General features: G+C 49.4%; 1 protein-coding gene across 1 annotated transcript in view; it reads left to right on the top strand.

Moving 5' to 3' along the window:
- Window positions 1-23,173, top strand: part of FABP3 (fatty acid binding protein 3) — a 106,522-nt gene that overhangs the window by 22,314 nt on the left and 61,035 nt on the right. The window lies entirely within an intron of this gene.

Genomic DNA, 23,173 nt, shown 5'->3' with positions numbered 1-23,173 from the left:
TGGTGTCTCTCTTGGTCACTCTCACACACACGTGCATGCACTGCCCACAGAGTGCAGACCTACAGAGACGTGTACACACCCAGGTACACACGTGCTGTTCAGACACATGCATTTAGTCCAGGTACTGTGCACATGGAGTACAGGCACACACCTCTGCACAGCTGCATATGTACGCCGACAGACCCCAGTCGTTGGCGGGCAGGATTGAACCAGGGACCTTTGGAGCTTAGTGCATGAGCCTCTACCACATGAGCTAAAAGATAGCTGGCTGTGAGCTAAGGCTGTAGAGCAGACTCCTCTCGGTCTCGGTGCCACTGAATTGGACAGAACACCACACCCAGAAGGTGTGTGGGTTACACATACAGTATAGAAGCCTACAGCTCTACCGTCCCGACACATGCTTACAGATCAGACACATGCAAAGTCTGGTACACAGCTATGCACGCAGAGCTCACAACTGCATGCGCACACCACCACTTATCACATGCAAAACCAGACTCACAGGCATATACGGGCGTGCACAAACACATTCACATACACTGAGCCAGCTCCTCAATGGAGCTGTGCTGATTTACACCCGCTGAGGATCTTCCTGCCCAGCCAGACATGGCCACGCTCACAGCTGTGTTCCATGCGTGAGGGGGAAGCTCATGCAGGAATTGCTGTAGGGAGTCAAGGGGAGAAGAAACCATTTTGTCCTTGCAGCGCCTGCAGGGGCTTGGAGAAAGGGGCGTTTCTCCCGCACCCCAGGCACTAAGCCACCCATGCCGGTCACAGCTTCACTGCCGTTGTTACTCTAGCTAGGTTAAAGCTGGCTCTGGATGTCTATGCGTGCTGCCGTCTCACGTCTCACTTGCAGGGTAAACAGACCTTCAGAGAGTTTCTAGCCAGTGGAAGGGGCTGGATTGACAACCCGAGTCAGTGACTCCCTTTAGCTATTCGCAGAACAGGGATGCTCTGGGTAGCTCTAGGATGCACTTCCTACATCCGCACTGCTTGACCTTGGTCAGGAGAGACTGTGCTCAGGGTGGGAGTCACCGTGGCCCTTCCACCCCATGTCCTCTCTGCTCAGATTGACATGTAAGGTGCTGCTAACACTGGTGACCTCCACCAGCTCCTCTCTCACAAGCCACCAGGCCTCAGAGAGCAACAGCTTCCAACATCTACTGATTGGGGCTGGCTTTGAACCAATGACCTATTGGCAACAGCTTCCACAGCATAAGGCCAGTTCCCTAAATTGTGCTGTCCTGTTCCTGGGCTAACATTCCTTTCAGGGACGATGGACAGGTCTGGTAGGAAGGAACAGGATAGGCCTCCAGGAAACAGTGGGTTTCCCACTATTTCCTCCCTGATTTCCCCAAAGCTCTCAGGGCTCTAGCATCTCATTGCAGGGTACCAGTGAGTCCTATTGAGGTCAGTAAATGTTGCTTGTACCCTTTGGTGGGAGGATTGGGCCCCAGTGGGTATCCAGGATCTGGATCAGGCCCTTCGCTCCTGCTTCACTTAGGGTGAGATTCAGAGAGGCAACACGAGCCCTGCACCAAAACCCGATGGGCTGAAGTAGGTCTTAGGTGGTGCCTAGGCCTGGTAAATTTCACCCCCAGGGAGTGGTTCCTTTGTATTATTTGTTCAGGTGGTGGTAGTACTTTCCAGTCACACTGTTCCCTGAGCCATCCTGCGTCGTCTTTGCATGCACTGTGCTGGTCACTTGTGCACGCATGTGGTGAATTAAATGTATTTGTGTGGACAACATGCACAAGCATGGTAGCTGTGCGTGCAAATTAAGTGTGCACTGACGTCCCCTTACCTGTCTGGAAAATAAGGATCCAATTTATTGAAGGGTTAAAGGCAATTAAAGTTTGGCGATGAGCTCAGGTGATGGACACCCATGTGAACATTTTAACCCTTTATTCCCAGTGGCCCTGCCCTCTGAGGTGGGTTCTGAATCAGATGCTTCTTTCTTTGTTTTCCTTTACGAAGATTAATAAAAAAGGGCACCAATCTGAAACCCTAGGACCCCGGATGTAAATGACACCCCCCCACACACACATACACAGATAACTAGCAGCTTAATCTCTCCCCCAGCTGACAATACGCCACCCCCAGTAAAACTCTCTCCCTCACACTGCCCTGGGTTCCCAGCACCCTCCTCCCCTGCTGCAAAAGCCCAGAGAACCAGCTGAATCTTGCGGAGTGTCATGAAGGTCCACAGAGCGGGGTGGGCAAGGATGGGGCTGCAGCTGAATTCTGTCCTCCCCAGCATCTCTGCTGATCACTGCTATGGCATCATGGCCAGGGAGAGAGCCCCCCGGCCGCCTCCCCCCCATTCCCCTTCCCCCCAGAGAGAAAAATTTGCCTCCTGGTCTTTCCCTGCCTTGGATGTGCTGGCAGCTGGTTTCAGACCAAGCTTGGTTTGCAGGAGGGACTTTCCGACAGCCTGAGCCTGAAGCACAAACCCGGTTAGTTCACATGTTGTCAGTGATCGTTTTTCTTACAGCGTTTGCTTGTTCTCCAGTAGATTTGTAGATAAACAAGATGCTTGGCGCTTTCCCCAGCACCAGGTCCCTTCCCACACACCCCTGTTGGGAAGTCAGAGAACGCTGAGTTGAGGCAGCATATTTGCTTCCATTTTTTTCTGCTCTGTTTCTAGCAAGCCCCCGGGAAGCTGGTTATTTTCGCTCTCCATCTTCCTGAAAGCACACGCGAGGTTTGCTTCTAGGGGGCTCTTCACAGACACACGTTTGTTCAGAACAGTTGGTAGGTTGCCTATGCCACAGGACCGGGTGTACTGGTTTGTTGTCGTAGTACTGCACAGAAGCACTGGACTGCTCATGCTGGCTTGTTATTGTAGGGTAGCTCAGAAGCACTGGGCTGTTTGTTACTCATGAGTGCAGGGCTGCTGGCACTGACTATTTGAAAAATAGACCTTCATATCCTTTGTTTTCATGTCACCTAGAAAGAACCAAACAGGCTCTGCAAACAGATGCAAGAGACCAGAAAGGCTGGTCCAGCTCTGGGCTTCCAGACCTTGATCCTTCCAAACCACAGTAAGACATTCAAGAGCATTAGCCCCAGTAATAAAGACACCAGGGTCTCTCCCCAAACCTCAGGTGCCTTCTTCTTATGTGCTCACTCAGCTCCTCAGACTCCTGGCTTGTGGTTAATTATCACCATCTGCTCTGTCAGTCTCCAGGGGCTGGCTTGTTTGTTGGGTGGTTGTTTGTCTGGGATTAAATGAACTCCACCGGGTGTTCTTGTTTGTGAGACCTCCCTGCTTTTTTTTCTGGTGTTGACTGCGCTGTGTCTCCATTCTGATATGGAGGCAGCTGTCGCCATCCTATTCAGCGACCCTCTTCCTTGTTCGCCTTTTGCAGTGACAGCTCTTTAGATAAACTCCTTGAGCCCTTTTATTTTTAATTCTGATTGTTGCCTCTCAGTGATATCAAAAGTTTCACATCTAGTTTTCCTTGGTTATGTTGGGGAATTCACTGGAGGGCTCATCTCCTGCGGATGGACCTGGGTGTTGAATTTTTAACAGAGAGAGCCTTTCTCCAAAGTGTTTCTCAGGCATTTGATGGGTGCTGACAAAAAAAACAAACAAGAATCTCAAACAGTCTGAATGAAATTTCCCCTCTTAATTAATCTAGTTTTACCCACTTAAAACTGCAAAATCCTGGGTAAGTCCCAAAGAGACTCTATGTGTGCTTAAAGTTAAGCATATGCAATCTGCTGTCATAAATCCCCTAGTCCTGGAACATGAACACGCCCTGTGCCCTGTAGGGAGAATTCTATTGAATGGCATCAAGTTCCTGGTCAAGAGGGTGGGTGGAACCCTAAAGCTCCGCAGTGTGGCCTACGCCCATGGTTTTATTGAGACTCTCACAATATTCAGTGATTTTCCTAAAGCCCTGCCTCCTGGAGTGGTGTGATGATGGGAGAATCTCAGCTTTCATTTAAAAAAAAAAAGGTAAATTTCCCATCCTCATGGTTGCAGAGTAAACCTGAAAACGTGACCCGCAAAGGCTATGACACTAGAAGACCAATAAAAAGAACCCTGACGTTACTGGTTTTAAAAGCTGCGTCATCTTTAAGCAAAATCGCACAGTTTTGTGGGGACTGAGTTATTGTTTTTGATCATGGGGGTTGGCAATACAGGCAGTTCTCCTGTCTGCCATAGTGTCCTCTGGGGAAACCAGGCTAGAGAGACCTGCATTTGTAATGTAAAAAAACAAACAGAATTTTTTTTTAAATACGTTTCAAATTTCTTTGGATATAGTGAGGAAATAAAGGGGGCAAGCCTAGTGTTTTCCCTTGCGTCCCAGCTGAGGTGAAGACGGGACTTGATAGTGCTGACTCATCCTTGTTGTGGAGCGTGGCTGTGCTCCACCCCAGAGCTGAGCGACATGATCCAGTATACAGACTACATGTCTTTGGGGTGGAAGATGCTATATTGGGCCTTACCTAAAGAGCTCTTCACACTACAGTCTTTGATCAAGCATAACCCCCCCACACACACACCAGGACTCCTCACAGTGGGAGTCTTGTTTTGTCCCCCCACTTAGCAGGGATGTATGGCTGTTACTCAGTTCTACACTGGTGCGTAGGGACCCCTGACTGTGGGTGTCCAGCCACACAAGCCATCTCAGAGGTTCCCAAGGAGCCAGTACATTGAGACAGGTCAGAGACGAGAGGGCAGACGAGTCTGTAGGACGCAGGGACACCCAGCCATCCGCACCTTCTCGGTCACAGCTCTGTGAGCCTGATCCTTTGCCCCTTGGAGTTGTGGGGGAGCAGCCCTGGTGCGAACTCCAGATAAGACTGAAGTCTCTGTCTCAATTCCCGCATCTCTCATGCCATGCAAGGAATGGGATGGCATTTCGGGGAAGCCGTTTCCTGGTTTCAGGGCACACCCTGCATGAACAAATGTAGCACTGTGTTCCCCATCACAGATGCTTGCAAAGCCCGATGAGAGATCAGCTCATGCCCCCCACAGTGTAGAATTGTTCCCAGCGGGGACTTTCCACTGCTTCGTTCAGAGTTTTAAGTGGCTCCAGCAATAGGGCTGTCATGGTTGCAGGCTGGCTGCCCCTCTGGCCTCTCACAATGCACGCCTCAGGTGTCAGGCCTTGTGTCTTTACCTCTCCTGGGGGTGGGATCACACAGTTCCCCCACTCTGAGACCAGGCCCTGGGCTACAGCACCTTGCAGATCAACAGTGCTTAGCCAGCAGGTCCGACTGGGTTCAGCACCGTGGTTCTTCCCTTCGGGAGTGGTGACTAGTGGTGGGCAGTGACCAGTCAGCCTCCTTACACCACCATGCTGTTTACTCTTAGTAGAGGGAATAAAGCATAACATGAGAGAGAAAGTATTGAAAACAGCAAACCGGCTGTACACAGAGCTACCCATAGAGCCCTGCAAATCTGCGGATATCCTAGGGTTGCTAACTTTCTAATTGCACAAAACCGAACACCTTTGCCCCACCCGCTTCGCCAAGGCTCTGCCCCTGCCCCATCCCTTCTCTGAGGCCCTCTGTCGCTCGCTCTCCCCCACCCTCACTCACTTTCGCTGGGCTGGGGTAGGGGGTTGGGGTGCAGGAGGGGGTGAGGGCTCCAGCTGGGCATGCGGGGAGCTCACTCAGTGGGTTGGTGTTTATGGGGTGTCACTGCAGAGTTTCTTTCTTGCAGTCCAATAGCCCTGGCTTGTGGGCTTCCTGTTCATAGGGCAGGTGAAATCCCAGCCGTCACAAACCAAGTCTAATGCCTCTTCGCCCCAATTTAAAATCCGTTAGCGAGATTCTGGCATGGCCGCATGCTCTGATTAGATCAGGGGCATCTTGGAGTGAAGTGAGCAGCTTGCTAAGAAAGCCAGATGGGCTCTGCCTGGAATAACCGAGGAAAATGAAATATGAGAGTGTGAGAGAGAGTTAAAATAACATTAGGAAAACCGGGAGTGAGTCTAACACAGTCACCTCCAGCCTTGGTCCATTAAGCCTTGATAACATTGGAGACTCTCAGAATAGGCTGTGGGGTCCCAACATGTAATGCACCAATTCCGGGCCTGATCCTGCCAGCTGCTGAGCCCCTCCTGGGAGCTGCTGTGGGTCTTCAGCTTCCTATGAAGCTGCCAGGAGTCGGAACTGCTTAGGAAGGCTCTTTGCATGTGTAAGGGAATGTCGTTGGTCTTTAGTGGCCATCCCATGGAAAGTCTATGAGGCCTATATGGCCATAGCTAGCTAAGGGAGCTCTCCCTTGGCTCGCAGGTTGAGAGTGTTTGAAGCTGAAGGCTCAAGGTTCTAGTCCTAGTTCCCCAATAACAGATCTCACCTCACCCATCTTGTCTGTCTGGTATCTTGGGACTTACACAGCTACAACACCACTGCACACAGATCGTCGTTGTGTCTTACCTGCAGGAATGGATCTGTACCACAACCCTCACTCGCTGAGAGGCTCAGCCCTGGCAGATCCTCAGCTGTGACTGTGTTTTCTGGCTTTGGGAGACAGTGAACATACAGGAGGGTTTGGTGGAGGAGGTTTGAATAATAAGAAAAGCTGTGACAGCCTCCACTAGCGAAGCCTTCAGACCTCCTAGGAGTGGGCAGTATTAGGCAAGGGGTTTGGGCTAGGGGCTGGGAAATCAGCTGTAAGGGATATAAAAGGCTGGAGTTGAAATGGATTCTCTACTGGGGCCTTTTCTCACAGGTGCCATGTTTAAACCTTTGCCCAGTTTCCTGGCTGCAACCATGTCTGTTTGGAACCAGGAAACAAAGGCGCTTCTACGCGAGGAACCCTAGGCCAATCCCATCCCCGGGGGGTAACTCCAGTGATGTCAGTGAAGTTACAGCTGGGTTGAATTTGGCCCATTGAGACTAGAGAGCCAGAAATGAGTATCAGCTGGGAATACACTGCCAACCTAAGGGGAGCAGGACAGCAAAGATTGGTTACCTATTGTCATCATAATACCAGCACTTCCTGCTTTATTTGATTGGATTGTAACTACTCTGCACTAAGAGGAGCCCAGCCAATCCCTGGGTGTCCTGACCAGTCTTTTATAAGCCCTAATGTTGAGCTGGAAGAACAGACTGTCTGGGGGATAGCAGCTTGGCTGACCGGGCAGCTAAAGAGCAGGTAATGTTTCAGAGAAGCCGGACCTCGGACAAATGGGAAACAATTTGGTCTAGCTTTTTAGAAAACCTTGCTTAATCCCTTATGGCTGGAAACTGAGATGTCGTTCTCCTTTCTCCTCCCTGTCCCCCTCCCTTCCCTAGCTGGCACAGCGGGCGGTGAGTTAGAATTCAGGTGCCACTTACACTCAGGCTGATAACCTGCCCACTCTGCAGTGAGGACCCAGCCTAAACAACTTGAGTGCTGATAGTCCTCCAGTGCCTTCCCACAGTTCCCCCGTGTGCCCAGAAGGACGGACAAGGTTTCTCACAGTTCACTGGGAGAGATTCAGAGCGGCTCAGCATAATGCAGTGGTAAGCACCATGGGATGTGTCCCCTCAACGCTAGCGACACACACGGGGAAACGCAGCACAGAGGACACAGTCGCACAAGGCAAAGTTTTGCAACATGGCTGCTCACACTCAGCCTGTCTAACCCAAGCAATGAGACCCGGGTGCTGATCACCTGGGCTAACTCTGCCGTGAAGAGATTTTAACTGAATGAAATGTGCCAATGACTAATACAATCAGTGTAGTGACCCTTGTGCTATTTATTTTCATATTAAATTCCATTTATTTTACTCTCAGTTTTCAACGGACCACAGATTTCTTGCGGCCCCTGGATAACTGCCTTGTAAAAGCTGTCCAGGGTTAAAGCTGGAGGTTTTGGCAACTGTGTAGGGGAGAGTTGAGACATTTGGCCATTGTGAAGAAGTGGGAGGGATTTGGGGTAATCACATCCACTGGATGTTTCCGCTAAAACAAGCAACAGTGAAATAGTTAATGGTGTTGATGTTTCAGTTGTTGGTAGGTTTCAGAGTTAACAACCTATTGTTATGAACAAAGAGGTTCACACCTCTCTTTGAGCTATTGTTTGAGGCTGTGTGCAGACCAGGAGCACATCATGGCATTTGTGCACTCTTGTTTAGTGGATGGAAGGTTTCCTTCACAACCAAAACGGTTAGAAGCCCTTTATTTATAAGTGAAAGCTGGGAATCTGCAGGAGTTTCTCTGCTGTGGACTCGCAGAGCAGGCAGGCAGCCTGGACGGAGCACCAACGCTCTCCCATGCTGTGACATTACCCAGCATACCATCTGGACTATTTAACAGCTATGTCATCTTAATTCTCTACCCTTGGGCTATGTCTACACTACACAGCTTTTAATAACATGGCTGTGCCGTGCTGCTAAAAGGCGCACAGTGTAGCTGCCGTTTGTCGTCAGGAGACAGTTCTTCTGCTGACAAAAAACTTCCACCCCCAAAGAGCGGCGTTAGCATTGATGGCATGAAAGTGCTCCCGCCAACAGTGCAGGAGGCACCGGTGGGGGAGGAGCGGGAGCAGGAAGAGGTGGGGGAGGGGCAGAACAGGGCAGGAAGGGGTGGCGGGGCCTGGGGTAGAGCAGGAGTCAAGCACACCCCAGGAACTGGGGAAGTCGGTGCCTCTGTTACAAGCTCATAGAAAGTCAGTCATTTCATCAAAAGAAATTGTTATCCCAAATGGAGATTCCCCACACACTTTCATCCAAGCACACTGGTTAAGATAAAACAATAAGATATCTTTAACTACAGAAAGATAGATTTTAAGTGATTACAAGTAACGACACATAGAAGTCAGGATTCAATGTCTTTCAAGCATTGTAGCTGCCATGAGTAGAGATTGGGAGGGAGAGACAGGTGAGATGGAGGCCACTGTCTCTCATTTTTATACCCCTCTCCCCTCTTTGAGGACAACCCCCCTGCTGTCTCTGGTGGACATGAGGTCTGAACCATCCCTGTGATGGCTGCTTAAGCAGGTGATAATTTTTTAACACCTGACTGGCTGTTGGTCTGTCCTTTATCTCTGAAAATTAGTTTAGGCCTACTTTTCTTAACCTTGGAGCATGTTATAACAATGTTATACACTATTATCTTGTAACTTTACATAAAATACTGATACACCTATTTTATCTGGACAATAATGTTCAGCCGATTACAAGTTTTCAAATGATACCTCACAAGGCATACTTTGTACAAAATTTATCATAGGCTTGTAAATGTGGTGAACATAATAGCAGAGACTGTCACAAATGCACTCCCATGCAAATCCAGTCATGGCCCAGAAGTGCAGCCAATCAGTCTAGTTGTGTTATATGAGCTGAGTGACTGACAGGGCTGCCAATCAAATACTTTTCACTCCTCTAAATTTTCAAAGAAAAGCAGGCACTGCTGGAAGTAATGCTGCATGAATTGCCTCTCCCTGCAGGGGATGCTGTGGAATACATGGCAAACCACAGATAGGGTCCTGCTCTCAGTCTCAATGTGAGCTAACATTGACTTCAGTGAGCTTACTCTTCATTGACCCCAGAATCAGGCCCCATGGCAGCAAATAGGATTCTCTCTAGACTTGATTTTCTGCCCTGCCCAGCATAGATGGGCCAGGGGGAGCGGCAGGCAGCGTCCAGCCCCACCCCTTGGCTGGTGCTGGGCTAGTCATTTAATTATTTGCAATTGTGTATTAATGAAACCAAACTCCGGCAAGCCAGACTCTGTGGTGCAAAGGTCACAGTGCCGGGTGTTCCTGTGACATCATTAGATTTACTGCCTTGTGTTTATGGTGTGCAGGGATCTGCAAGTGATTGTTTATGGCCCCGAGGATGAGTGAAGTGTGACTGTTTTTTCCCATTTCATGGTGCTTGAGACATAGCAGGTTTTCAGAAGTGACCTGTTTGGGGTGCATTAGGTTTCGGAAGCCCGGTCTCAGCCAGCTTGGGCCTGATTCCTAGAGGTGCTGAGCAGCTGCAGCTCCCATTGGCTTCAGCACTTCTGAAAATCCAACCCAGAGGATCTGAGCTTAGGTCCCCAGAACTAGAGACCACGTTGGGAATGTTTTACTCTAAGCAACTTGACCATGACAGCACATCAGTGGCAGAGCCAGGGAAAGAACCACAGAGTCCTCAGTTCTGGTCTATACAGACAGCTTCTGATTTCATGTTTTAACTAATCAAAGATCCCTGGTACATCCCCGGTCACAGAGTTACTGGGCGATGCTCTGGAACTACTCCATATGAAGCCAGTCAGGACTCTTGGGGAGCCTCCTCTCTCTGAGCAGACTGTCTCCAGGGCAAGAAGCTTACACAACTTCGACCTTCCTGGGTCTGACCTCAGAACATTCAGCATCCCCTTCCTCCCTGTGCGCTACCTGCAGCGAGTCCACCTGGGTGGGGCTCCTAGGGAAGCCAGAGGGCCCTGCACCCCAGCTCCACAGTCAAACGTGACTCTCAGCCAGCCAGTAAAACAGAAGGTTTATTATTCAACAGGAACACAGTGTAGAACAGAGCTTGTTAGCACAGAAATCAGTGACTTTCAGCCAAGTCCATCTTGGGGAGTCCTGGGCCAGATGCCTGGACTCCCCCTCTTCCAGTCCCCCACAGCAGACTACCAGCTTCCATTGACCTGACCTCAGACACCCCTGTTGCTCCTCCTCCTTGTCCTTGTCTCTTCTCCCTTCTGGGGCAAAAAGTCACCTGGGTCTCAGGTTACGAAGGGCACTGGTCATAGCATACGTGCAGGCAGCCTCACCTGCCCCAGAGGCCTCAGCCAAAGTCACACACCCCTATTCCCACCACCGAGGTATTGGTGCAGCACACAGGGAAACTGAGGCACATACAGTATTCATGCAAAACAGTAAAACTCACATAGGCTCAACAGGAAGACTCACATACAACATAACAAGGGAATATCCCCACTTCGTCACCCCCTCCCCAAAATAAACAGCGTTTCTCCGGTAAACATTAGAAAAACACTGGAGAGGGTGACTCAGTTTGTGCTGACTTCTCCCCTTTCCCAGAGCAGTTTGTTTATGCAGGCGATGCCTCTGCTCCTTGGCTCATATTGAAGGGCTTGGCTACACAGAGCAGTAATCAGGCTATGGGGGTGTGGTTTCTAAAGTGCACTGAAGTTTTGCACATTTATTGGTCCATGTAGACCCTGCTGGGGTGCTTTAACATTAGGGTGGTTTGAAACAACATTGTGTCAAAGCTCACGAACACTAAACGAGCGGTTCAGTAACAAGGATACAAAGCTTCAGCTAACGTGTACACCATTTTTATACATATAATAATTAAAGTAGTTCCTATTTAGACAAGAATTTGGGGAAGTACCTGATAAAAATCTTCTCATACAGGATCAAAGAGAAAGCCCCAGAAAACCCTGATGTTCGGACATCTACATAGAACTTTAAAATTACTAAAAATAATCCCCCGAAATGAAATTAATAAACCCTGAAAACCTGAAGCCCTTTGTGTGTATTACACTGCGGCGGAAGTTAGGGCAGGTGAGAGCTGAGGGGTTCCTGGCCCCCACGGCCATGCCTCGTGTACTAGACAGTTTTGTCCCTCTCATACAGACTCCATGCACTCCAGTGCATTTCACTAGCTCTATTTTTACCACACCCTCAAATATCCTCATTAGAGGGATTTTCTCAGGAAACACTTCCTTGTGACCCTGGAAGCCTGGTGAAGCAGAGGCTGCACTAAGCCTACAGGAAATCAACCCTGCTTACAAAGCCCAGAAATGAACCCGCTGCCTTGTAGGAGTGGAAGCCCACTTGGCTGGCCCCAATCCCAGGGGCTCCAGCAGCCACCCAGTGCATTGGCTTTGCTGCAGGCTGTATTTATTCAGATTTATGCAACACAATTAGCTCTCATTAAGCAGCCCCTGTCTCCTTGACCTGTTCTGGATTAGACTGCAAACTGTGGGGATCCACCAGGCGCTTTCTTAGTCCAGGGATTAACCTCCGCAATGGAAGTGCAGCACCTGGGAGCTGGGAGTGTGCGTGTCAGGAACAGGGCATGCTGCACAGGGAGAGCGGACAGAGGGGATGGTGACCCTGCAGCCACAGGTGTCGCGGCAGCATGTCTCGACCTACCCAAGCTGGCTCTGAACGAGCTCAGCTAACAAGAGTGGTGAACCCGCGGCTGCCGGTGCTGCTGTGGCTTCCCTGCTGTTGTTACTTGAGCCAGCTAAATGCAAGCTAGCTCGAGCATGGCAGCGCGTGCTGCAGTCACACCTTTGATGGCAGGGGAGACATACCCTGCCTTGGCTATCTATCCCCAGGGTCAGATGCCTTAGAAGGAGATGCTGTAGCTGACAGCTAGGCTCAGTGGATCTTAGAGAGCAGCCCCTTCCTCTGTGGGATGGGAAAATTCTGCAGCAGGTGTGCACGCGGCCTGCAGCACCAGCAGGCTCTGTCTGTCCTTCACTGTATTCGTTCGCTTTCCTATGGCCCCCGTTTTGCTTCACAGCCTGACCCTCACAGCAGCTCTGTCAGCAAGGTGAATCTTTTCATCCCCGTCTTGCGGGTGGGGAACTGAGCCCCAAAGGGTGAAATTCACACCAGCCACAAGGATCCACTTCCTAGCCCAGGCCAGCAGGTGAAATCCCCCTTCTCATCCCCCACAACCCCTCCTCCCCGCAAGCCACCTCCAGCCTGATTTCCAAATGTGCTGGGCACCGACAGCTCCCATGCAGCTTTCCGTCGAGCTGTGGGGGCTTAACACCTTGAAACTCCAGCTGTAGACCCCTTGAGTGCGGTGTTATTCTGGCTCTCTCCTGAAGCTTCTCATCCAGCGAGCCAGATGGGTTGTTTTCCACACTGTACGCGTCTTGGTTGGGGAGACAGATTGGGAGCAGCAAGGAGAGCCAAGAGGATGGGGCTGGGGTCGTTCTCCTCCCTAAGCAGCCCAGCTGCCTCATTGGCTGGGCTGTTCTGCATTTATCCCTGCCATAGAGATGATGGGAATAAAGGAAGCCCAATTATTATGGAAGGGAGAAAAATGTCCTCATCTCTGAATCTCACCGTCCTGATCCCTGTCATCAAAGGGATAACCAAGCTCCCGGGAGCACTCTCGTAGGAGGCAGCAGTGGAAGCAGCTTGGGATTTGATCCAGTGTGTTCACAAGGACTTGGAAAGAGGCGTGTTAGCTCCAGGACATTTTGAGGGAGACAAGGAGCATGATAGCATCAATTACATCCTGCAAATGAAAAGAGTCGCTTGTATAAGTCTTGTGCTTGACCCACAGCCTGAAGGAGGCATCGGTCCTGCTCTGTTGACATGGTGATTAAAGAAGAATCTTCTGCCCCCAGGGACTGAGCTTTATTAGATCTGCTTATAGAGTGAGCAGGCTTTGTGTGTCATCCGAATAATATACCCCACCAGGCACCAAGACAATAAGGGGAATTTACTTGGAAGCAACTGATGAACAGGCATTCTGGGGATACACTATTTGGGAAAGCCCAGGGCTTTGCGAGCACACAGCACAGGCCCTATGGGCGAGGTTTGGATCTCTAATTCTAGTATAAAGAAAAGGAGTACTTGTGGCACCTTAGAGACTAACCAATTTATTTGAGCATAAGCTTTCGTGAGCTACAGCTCACTTCATCGGATGATCCCATGAAGTGGGCTGTAGCTCATGAAAGCTTATGCTCAAATAAATTGGTTAGTCTCTAAGGTGCCACAAGTCCTCCTTTTCTGTTTGCGAACACAGACTAACACGGCTGCTACTCTGAAACCTGTCTAATTCTAGTATGACTCCACATTACCCAGTGACACAGCTGGGCAGGGATTGGACTTTCCATTCTACAGGAAATTCTGATATTTCAGAATTTTTTTTCATTACAGATTGGAGCAAAAAGCAAAAACTTTGAAAGTTCCTGTGGAACAAAAATTCTGAAATTTTTTTATTTGGAACCATCCAAACATTTAGGTTCAATCAAGTTAAAACATTGCTGTTTTAGTGTTGAAACATAATATAATCTATTTAAATTAATATTTACTATACTATGAATCAAAATGTCTTGAAATGAGAGTCAAAAGAAAATGCTGTTTTTACCTTATCAAAATGAAACATTTTGACATCAATTCAGTTTTTCCTATTGAAAATTTTGTTGAAATTAGACACATTCCTACAAAATGTTTCCATTCTGATGAAACTGCTTTTCCAATGCAAAACTATTCTGTCAAGAAAATTTTGACCAGCTCTGCGCAGTGTGATTTCCCCACCAGACAGTATGAGAACAATAGGAGCACTCAGTTTGAAAAGACAGCACATTTTAAACAGACAAATAAGAAATCAAGGTAGCACACAAACTGGTGGAACTCCCTGCTGCAGAGGGAGGAAGACAACAGCAGGGACTCGATGATTGTCTGACCCTCTGTGCTAAGATTATGAGAGGTGAGGGTGACTTCCTGCTTCAAGGTACCAGCTGATGCCTTCCAGGGGTCAGGAAAGGAACTAACCTTCCATTTGCTACTGTCACTTGACTGGGATGTGGGCAGTCATGCCTCATAGCTGGAGCAGGAGTCAGTAGTCAGGAGTCAGACGCCAGAACCAAAATCAGAACTGGGTTGCATGGAGAAAGGCGAGGTGAGGCAAGGCAGTGCTGGAACAAGGAGGCACAGAAGCTATCTCAGGGAAACTGGGGGCAAATGCTTACCACTGAACTACTGCTGATGCTGACTTTAAGAGCTGGTCTGCTGACTTTTCCAACTAGTCAGGGGGTGTAACTAATTAGGCAGCCTACTACAGGCCAGCCATGCTTGTTAGGTTGCTTGGAGACTGACTCTCCTGCAAGCCCTGCTTCCTGACAGCTGCCCTGTATAATTGGTCAAGTCCACTACTAAGGGTTTTCAGCTTCCACCACACCTCCAGACATTGGTCGCTGCTGGAGGCAAGGTCCAGACTGGATGGCCCTGGGCCGTGGACCAATGTACTGTCTGTTGGCAAAGATCTCTCAAATACAGATTAGGCTCCAAATCTGACTAACCTTGAAATTATTCTCATCTGTTGGGAAATGACTTCTTTATTCAAGTTGTTAAACAGAAATAAAATCTTTTCCACCCATCAGTGTAGAAATTTAAAGGAAACAAAACAAGCACAGTTTATGTAGGACCTATGCAAACATATTGTTTTGGCTCCCCCTGCTGGTTTGTTTAGCAACAGTCAGCTAGCCAACATTAAGCCTGGGTCTCCCTTGTCCTGCACCTGGTGTCATGGCTGACCGCTGTGCTGGGGGGGTGAGCCCGTTGCCAGTGCTGAGCGGAGGCAATTGGCGATGCAAGGCAGTAAACAGAAAATCCAGGAATGAATGATCACGTTTCTGCTGCTTCACTTCCCCTTTAATATGCTTCAGCATCTTTGGAAAGGAAAAGTAGCCCCCCCTCTCCTGTCCTGCTGCCCTGAGACAGCGCACAGGCCCTTGCTGTGATTCACCGAAGGGTTTCATGGCCAGAAGGTACAAAATAGCCCCCAGCAGAGGAGCCAGAGGCACTTGCCAAAGTGCTGATGAATCCAGATGACCTTTCAGCTCATTTATCAAAGCTCCTGCTGTCATCCCTTGCAGTCTGCGAGACAGCAATTGATCGCCGGGAGAGGCCGGGCGGCAGGAGCCAGAGCAGGGTCTGGGCCAGTCCTGCTCCTCCCAAATGGTGTGGAGCCAATCTTGCGTCGGATGGAGGAGGAGCACTAACTAAAGCCAAGAGCAGTGGGGCAGGTTCCCCAGCCACAGCTCTGCAGCACGTCTGCACTCCTGGGTCCTCACCAGCTCCCGCTCCGTCCTGACGCTAGGGTTGCCGACTTCCTAATTCCAAAAAAACCGAACACCTTTGCCCCGCCCACTGCCCCGCCCACTGCCCCACCCCTTCCCGAGGCCCCGCACCCCGCTCACTCCATCCCGCCTCCCTCCGTCACTTGCTCTCCCCCACCCATGCTCACGTGCTCATTGGCCCAAACAGGCGTATTTATTGTTTTGACAGATGTATTGTGCTCAGTTCAGGTTTTATTTTTTACAGGATGCTAGAGCTGGCAGCAAAACAGTCAAAAAGGGTAATTTTTAAAAAAATGAAATTTCACCAAGGTTTTCATGATTCTTTCCCTCCCCTCTTCCCATTTTTCATAACCAGCTCCATATTTTTTTGTTCACTAAAGTTATTGTAATTTTATGAGCGGAATTAGGACCACACCTTATCACAGCTGCAATGGGTCAATTAAAGGCCCACTCCTGAAGCCCAAATACAAATCCATAGAGCACAACCACAAAAATGCACCTGTCCAGATACCTATATAACTGAATCTGTAGAAACTGACTCCCGCACCTACATGCGAATACACACGTGTATTCATGTGTACACATCTATCGTTCACTAACACATATACGTCCACATTATTTATTATTACAATTGTTGTTTAGTGCCTAGAGACCCCAACTAAGATCCGGGCTCCAGTGTGGTCAGTGCTGGACATACACATAAAAAGAGAGAGTCTGCAACAAAGAATTTATAATGTAGCTAGACAAAGGTGGGGAGAAATGTATGATACATCGGCTCTTATGCAATTAGTAGTCAAAAACATTCACTTTTTAAGAAATAATGCATTTCTCTTAGAGTTCCCTTCTCTTTTAAAAACTTGTTATGAAATGAATACACACATTTTATGTCATCAATTTTTTGGTGCACGAGCCAGCAAAAGAAATAGAAGTCAAAGCGTTAGGCTGCAAATTTTATTCACACAGGTATACACACATGCGGCAATACACTCACCTCCCTACACAAAGACACACAGTCTCTTACACACATACAACGCCTGCATGCACACACTTGCCCACACAGAAACACTTTTTTATACACTTTTCCAGGGGCTGCCTGTTTTTTTATATTTGTTTTGTTTGGCTTTGCTTAGTTTTAGGCAGTTTGACTCTGCAACATACTGGGAAAAAAAAGGGGTGGTACTCTCTCAAGCTCCACCCACAACCCAGGCTCTACCAACATCTCAAGCTCTGCTAACTTGTCGCTCCAGAATGGGACGCCGCTCAGTAGATTGCACGGATTGCCATAATGCTAGGTTCATCTCTCCCCTTCCTTGTATGCTTTGATCAGCAGCGAAACATTTAAATTTGCATAATTAGGCTTCACAGTCACTGCCCCATTGAGATGAATGGAGGAAGTTCACACTTTTGTTGGAGGTATTGGTTCAGGCTGTCTGCAAACTCAGGCAAGCACCACTGAATTGCATTATACAGAGTTCCAATTCTGAAGAATTTATGTGCAGCTGGAAGCAAACAGAGACTTAATATTTGTAATGAAGGTTTAAACTGCAGAGCACAAGCTGTCTGCTCCCAGAGGAAAGCACTGGCTCACCGAGATACTGCAAACCAGCCCGGTCCAACTCTGGCCTGCCCCAGCCAGCCAACATATATCAGAACAAGCATGGCGAAAGCCAACTTTGAACCTCCTTTTAACAGGTTCTGAAACACCCCTCCCTTTAAACAGGGAACTGGGCCTTTCCTAGCTATATCTGCATCCGCAGGTGGGGACAGAGAATGAAATGAGAGGCAGCCTAGGAGATTCTTGCAAGATAAGTTTGAGTCCTGGCTGGTGCCCCTCAAGCTGTGACACCAGCCTGATTTTTTATTTATTTATTTATTTATTTTACTGAAAGGCTTCCCTGGGCACAGAGCAGCCTCCAGGCAACTGAACCAGCCCAAGAAAGGCCGACAAAGGTGGAGTGTGCATTGTACCCTGGATTAGCCGTCCATTGCTTTAACCACTCAACCACCTTGCCACACAAAAGGGGCCATTTGGCTACTAAGCAGGGACTCTGCGTGGCTGTGCAGTGGGGAGGGTGGGGGGACACATCTGTGTGCAAAGCCAAGTGTGTGAGGACCAGATTGAGACCTCGCAGCCGCCAGGCCCTGCTCCTGGACGGTTGCTATGGAAACACACTGGGGGTTGCCTAGGGCCCCAAGATCTGTGCTGAACTCTCCATTGTGCTGTCACGCCGGGAGGTTTGAGCGTCAGGGCAATTGGACCTGGCTGGGCGACTCCTAGGACAGGATTATACAGGCCAATGGCACAGGAGGAGCCTCTTTCCTGGGCTGGCATTTGTTGATTGTGGCTGGGTTTATTGTCTAGGCCATAAAACAGATACTTCCCCAAGGTCGTGCAGTGGTTTAGTGCAAGGTAAAACCTAGGCTTTGTCTACACTGGCACGTTTGTCACTCCACCTTTTGTCACTCAGGAATGTGAAAAAACACCCTCTCCCCCCCGAACGACAAACGTTTTAGCGACGAAAAGCGCAATATGGACGGCGCTTCATTGGCGAGAGCCGTTAGAGGTGGTTTAATTTTGCCGCCGGGAGAGCAACGCTCTTGTAAGGTGAGCAGTGTAGACATAGCCTAAGGAACTTAAAGAGCCACTGTGGAGCACAGCCGGTGACCAGAGCAATACACCAGCTGCTAGTGTAAAGAGAGCTGGCACCTGGCAGGCAAGCACCAATGTGAACAGCTGGGCACACACATGCACATCAGCGCACCTCCATACACTCACACACAAGCTACATGGACACGTGTGAACTACACATACATGCACACACACATGTAAGCAATATGCCCCTGGGCACGCACACACTGTGCCCTCTCCGATTTGACTGTGCACACTGGCACAGTTCTGCTTTCATAGAATCATAGGGCCAGAAGGGACCACAAGGGTCATGTAGTCTAACCGCCGAGTGCTTTAGTTTATCCCAGGCTCCTGGATTTATTTCCTGTCCACATTGGGGTGAGTCCCTGAGGACCTGATCCTGTACTCCTTGCACACACAAGATGCCCACCGACGGGTCTTTGCCTTGCTGTGTCTCAGTTTCCCCATCAATAAAGGGCCCACTGACACCATCTGGAAAGCAGAAAAACATTTAGATCCAGGTCTGGCACATCTGCTTTCCTCCCTGCTAGAGGTTGCTTGTCAGACAATTTCTTCCATTAGGGTTGGACCAGATGACCTCCTGAGGTCTCTTCCAACCTAATTTTCTATGCCGTGGTCTACACTAGGACTTTAGGTCGAATTTAGCAGCGTTAAATCGATGTAAACCTGCACCCGTCCACACGATGAAGCCCTTTATTTCGACTTAAAGGGCTCTTAAAATCGATTTCCGTACTCCACCCCGGACAAGTGGATTAGCGCTTAAATTGGCCTTGCCGGGTCGAATTTGGAGTACTGTGGACACAATTAGACGGTATTGGCCTCCGGGAGCTATCCCAGAGTGCTCCATTGTGAGCACTCTGGACAGCACTCTCAACTCAGATGCACTGGCCAGGTAGACAGGAAAAGAACTGCGAACTTTTGAATCTCATTTCCTGTTTGGCCAGCGTGGCAAGCTGCAGGTGCCCATGCAGAGCTCATCAGCAGAGGTGACCATGATGGAGTCCCAGAATCGCAAAAGAGCTCCAGCATGGACCGAACGGGAGGTACGGGATCTGATCGCTGTATGGGGAGAGGAATCCGTGCTATCAGAACTCCGTTCCAGTTTTCGAAATGCCAAAACCTTTGTCAAAATCTCCCAGGGCATGAAGGACAGAGGCCATAACAGGGACCCGAAGCAGTGCCACTTGAAACTTAAGGAGCTGAGGCAAGCCTACCAGAAAACCAGAGAGGCGAACAGCCACTCCGGGTCAGAGCCCCAAACATGCCGCTTCTATGATGAGCTGCATGCCATTTTAGGGGGTTCAGCCACCACTACCCCAGCCATGTTGTTTGACTCCTTCAATGGAGATGGAGGCAACACGGAAGCAGGTTTTGGGGACGAAGAAGATGATGATGATGATGATGGTGAGGTTGTAGATAGCTCACAGCAAGCAAGTGGAGAAATCGGTTTTCCCGACAGCCAGGAACTGTTTCTCACCCTGGACCTGGAGCCAGTACCCCCCGAACCCGCCCAAGGCTGCCTCCTGGACCCAGCAGGCGGAGAAGGGACCTCTGGTGAGTGTACCTTTTAAAATACTATACATGGTTTAAAAGCAAGCATGTGAAAGTATTAATTTGCCCTGGCATTCACGGCTCTCCTGGATGTACTCCCAAAGCCTTTGCAAAAGGTTTCTGGGGAGGGCAGCCTTATTGCGTCCTTCATGGTAGGACACTTTACCACTCCAGGCCTGTAACACGTACTCGGGAATCATCGTACAACAAAGCATTGCAGTGTATGTTTGCTGACGTTCAAACAACATCCGTTCTTTATATCTCTGTGTTATCCTCAGGAGAGTGAGATATCATTCATGGTCTCCTGGTTGAAATAGGGTGCTTTTCTTCAGGGGACATTCAGAGGAGCCCGTTCCTGCTAAGCTGTTTGCCTGTGGCTGAACAAAAATGTTCCCCACTGTTAGCCACGGGGAGGGGGGAGGGGGTAGCCACACGGTGGGGGGAGGCAAAATGCGACCTTGTAACGAAAGCACATGTGCTATGTATGTAATGTTAACAGCAAGGTTTACCCTGAAAGACTGTAGCCACTGTTTTATAAAATGTGTTTTTTTAAATACCGCTGTACCTTTTTTTTTCTCCACCAGCTGCATGTGTTTCAATGATCACAAGATCTTCTCCTTCCCAGAGGCTAGTGAAGATTAGAAAGAAAAAAAAACGCACTCGTGATTAAATGTTCTCTGAGCTCATGCTGTCCTCCCACACTGACAGAGCACAGACGAATGCATGGAGGCAAATAATGTCAGAGTGCAGGAAAGCACAAAATGACCGGGAGGAGAGGTGGCGGGCTGAAGAGAGTAAGTGGTGGGCTGAAGACAGGGCTGAAGCTCAAATGTGGCGGCAGCGTGATGAGAGGAGGCAGGATTCAATGCTGAGGCTGCTGGAGGATCAAACCAGTATGCTCCAGTGTATGATTGAGCTGCAGCAAAGGCAGCTGGAGCACAGACTGCCACTACAGCCCCTGTGTAACCAACTGCCCTCCTCCCCAAGTTCCATAGCCTCCACACCCAGACGCCCAAGAACGCGGTGGGGGGGCCACCGGCCAACCAGCCACTCCGCCACAGAGGATTGCCCAAAAAAAAGAAGGCCGTCATTCAATAAATTTTAAAGTTGTAAACTTTTAAAGTGCTGTGTGGCATTTTCCTTCCCTCCTCCACCACCCCTCCTGGGCTACTTTGGTAGTCATCCCCCTATTTGTGTGATGAATGAATAAAGAATGCATGAATGTGAAGCAACAATGACTTTATTGCCTCTGCAAGCAATGATTAAAGGCAGGAGGGGAGGGTGGTTAGCTTGCAGGGAAATAGAGTGAACCAAGGGGTGGGGGGTTTCATCAAGGAGAAACAAAGAGAACTTTCACACCGTAGCCTGGCCAGTCATGAAACTGGTTTTCAAAGCTACTCTGATGCGTACCGCGCCCTCCTGTGCTCTTCTAACCGCCCTGGTGTCTGGCTGTATGTAACCAGCAGCCAGGCGATTTGCCTCAACCTCCCACCCCGCTATAAACGTCTCCCCCTTACTCTCACAGATATTGTGGAGCGCATAGCAAGCAGTAATAACAGTGGGAATATTGGTTTTGCTGAGGTCTAAGCGAGTCAGTAAACTGCGCCAGCGCGCCTTTAAACGTCCAAATGCACATTCTACCACCATTCTGCACTTGCTCAGCCTGTAGCTGAACAGCTCCTGACTACTGTCCAGGCTGCCTGTGTACGGCTTCATGAGCCATGGCATTAAGGGGTAGGCTGGGTCCCCAAGGATACATATAGGCATTTCAACGTCCCCAACAGTTATTTTCTGGTCTGGGAATAAAGTCCCTTCCTGCAGCTTTTGAAACAGACCAGAGTTCCTGAAGATGCGAGCATCATGCACCTTTCCCGGCCATCCCACGTTGATGTTGGTGAAATGTCCTTTGCGATCCACCAGAGCTTGCAGCACTATTGAAAACTACCCCTTGCAGTTTATGTACTCGCCGGCTCGGTGCTCCGGTGCCAAGGTAGGGATATGAGTTCCGTCTATGGCCCCACCACAGTTAGGGAATCCCATTGCAGCAAAGCCATCCACTATGACCTGCACATTTCCCAGGGTCACTACCCTTGATATCAGCAGATCTTTGATTGCGTGGGCTACTTGCATCACAGCAGCCCCCACAGTAGATTTGCCCACTCCAAATTGATTCCCAACTGACCGGTAGCAGTCTGGTGTTGCAAGCTTCCACAGGGCTATCGCCACTCGCTTCTCAACTGTGAGGGCTGCTCTCATCTTGGTATTCACGCGCTTCAGGGCAGGGGAAAGCAAGTCACAAAGTTCCATGAAAGTGCCCTTACGCATGCGAAAGTTTCGCAGCCACTGGGAATCGTCCCAGACCTGCAACATTATGCGGTCCCACCAGTCTGTGCTTGTTTCCCGAGCCCAGAATCGGCGTTCCACAGCATGAACCTGCCCCATTAGCACCATGATGCATGCATTGGCAGGGCCCATGCTTTCAGAGAAATCTGTGTCCATGTCCTGATCACTCACGTGACCGCGCTGACGTCGCCTCCTCGCCCGGTATCGCTCTGCCAGTTTCTGGTGCTGCATATACTGCTGGTTAATGCGTGTGGTGTTTAATGTGCTCCTAATTGCCAAAGTGAGCTGAGCGGCCTCCATGCTTGCCTTGGGATGGCGTCCGCACAGAAAAAAGTTGCGGAACGATTGTCTGCCGTTGCTCTGACGCAGGGAGGGGCGACTGACGACATGGCTTACAGGGTTGGCTTCAGGGAGCTAAAATCAACAAAGGGGGTGGCTTTACATCAATGAGTATTTCAGGCAGGACTTCACGGAGGGTTCCAATAAGAAATGGTGCACCTAAGTTATTGTTCTTATTGGAACAAGGAGGTTAGCCTGGCCTCTGATTGATACATGGCTAGATTTACCTCGCTGCACCTTCTCTGTGAGTGACTGCAGTGTGACCTAGAGGAATGAGTCCCCTAGACGGGAGGGGGGAAGCAAAGGAGTACAAAACAAATCTGGTCTATTTCTTGTTTTGATCCACTCCATCTATCTTTTACATCTTTGGCTAGCAGCAGACGGTGCAGAAGGACTGCATGCCATCCACATCTCATGGCTGCTCGGCAGAAGATGATGCAATAGGACTGCTAGCAATCCGTATCGCCTGCCTGCTCACCATAAGACAGTTCAATAGAACTGACTGCAGGTCTAAAGAGAATGACCTGATCAAGTCACTCCAAATTTAGT

This window comes from Lepidochelys kempii, chromosome 19 (assembly GCF_965140265.1).
Source record: "Lepidochelys kempii isolate rLepKem1 chromosome 19, rLepKem1.hap2, whole genome shotgun sequence".
Lineage (NCBI taxonomy): Eukaryota > Metazoa > Chordata > Testudines > Cheloniidae > Lepidochelys > Lepidochelys kempii.
This window is presented reverse-complemented; position numbering and strand designations above follow the sequence as displayed.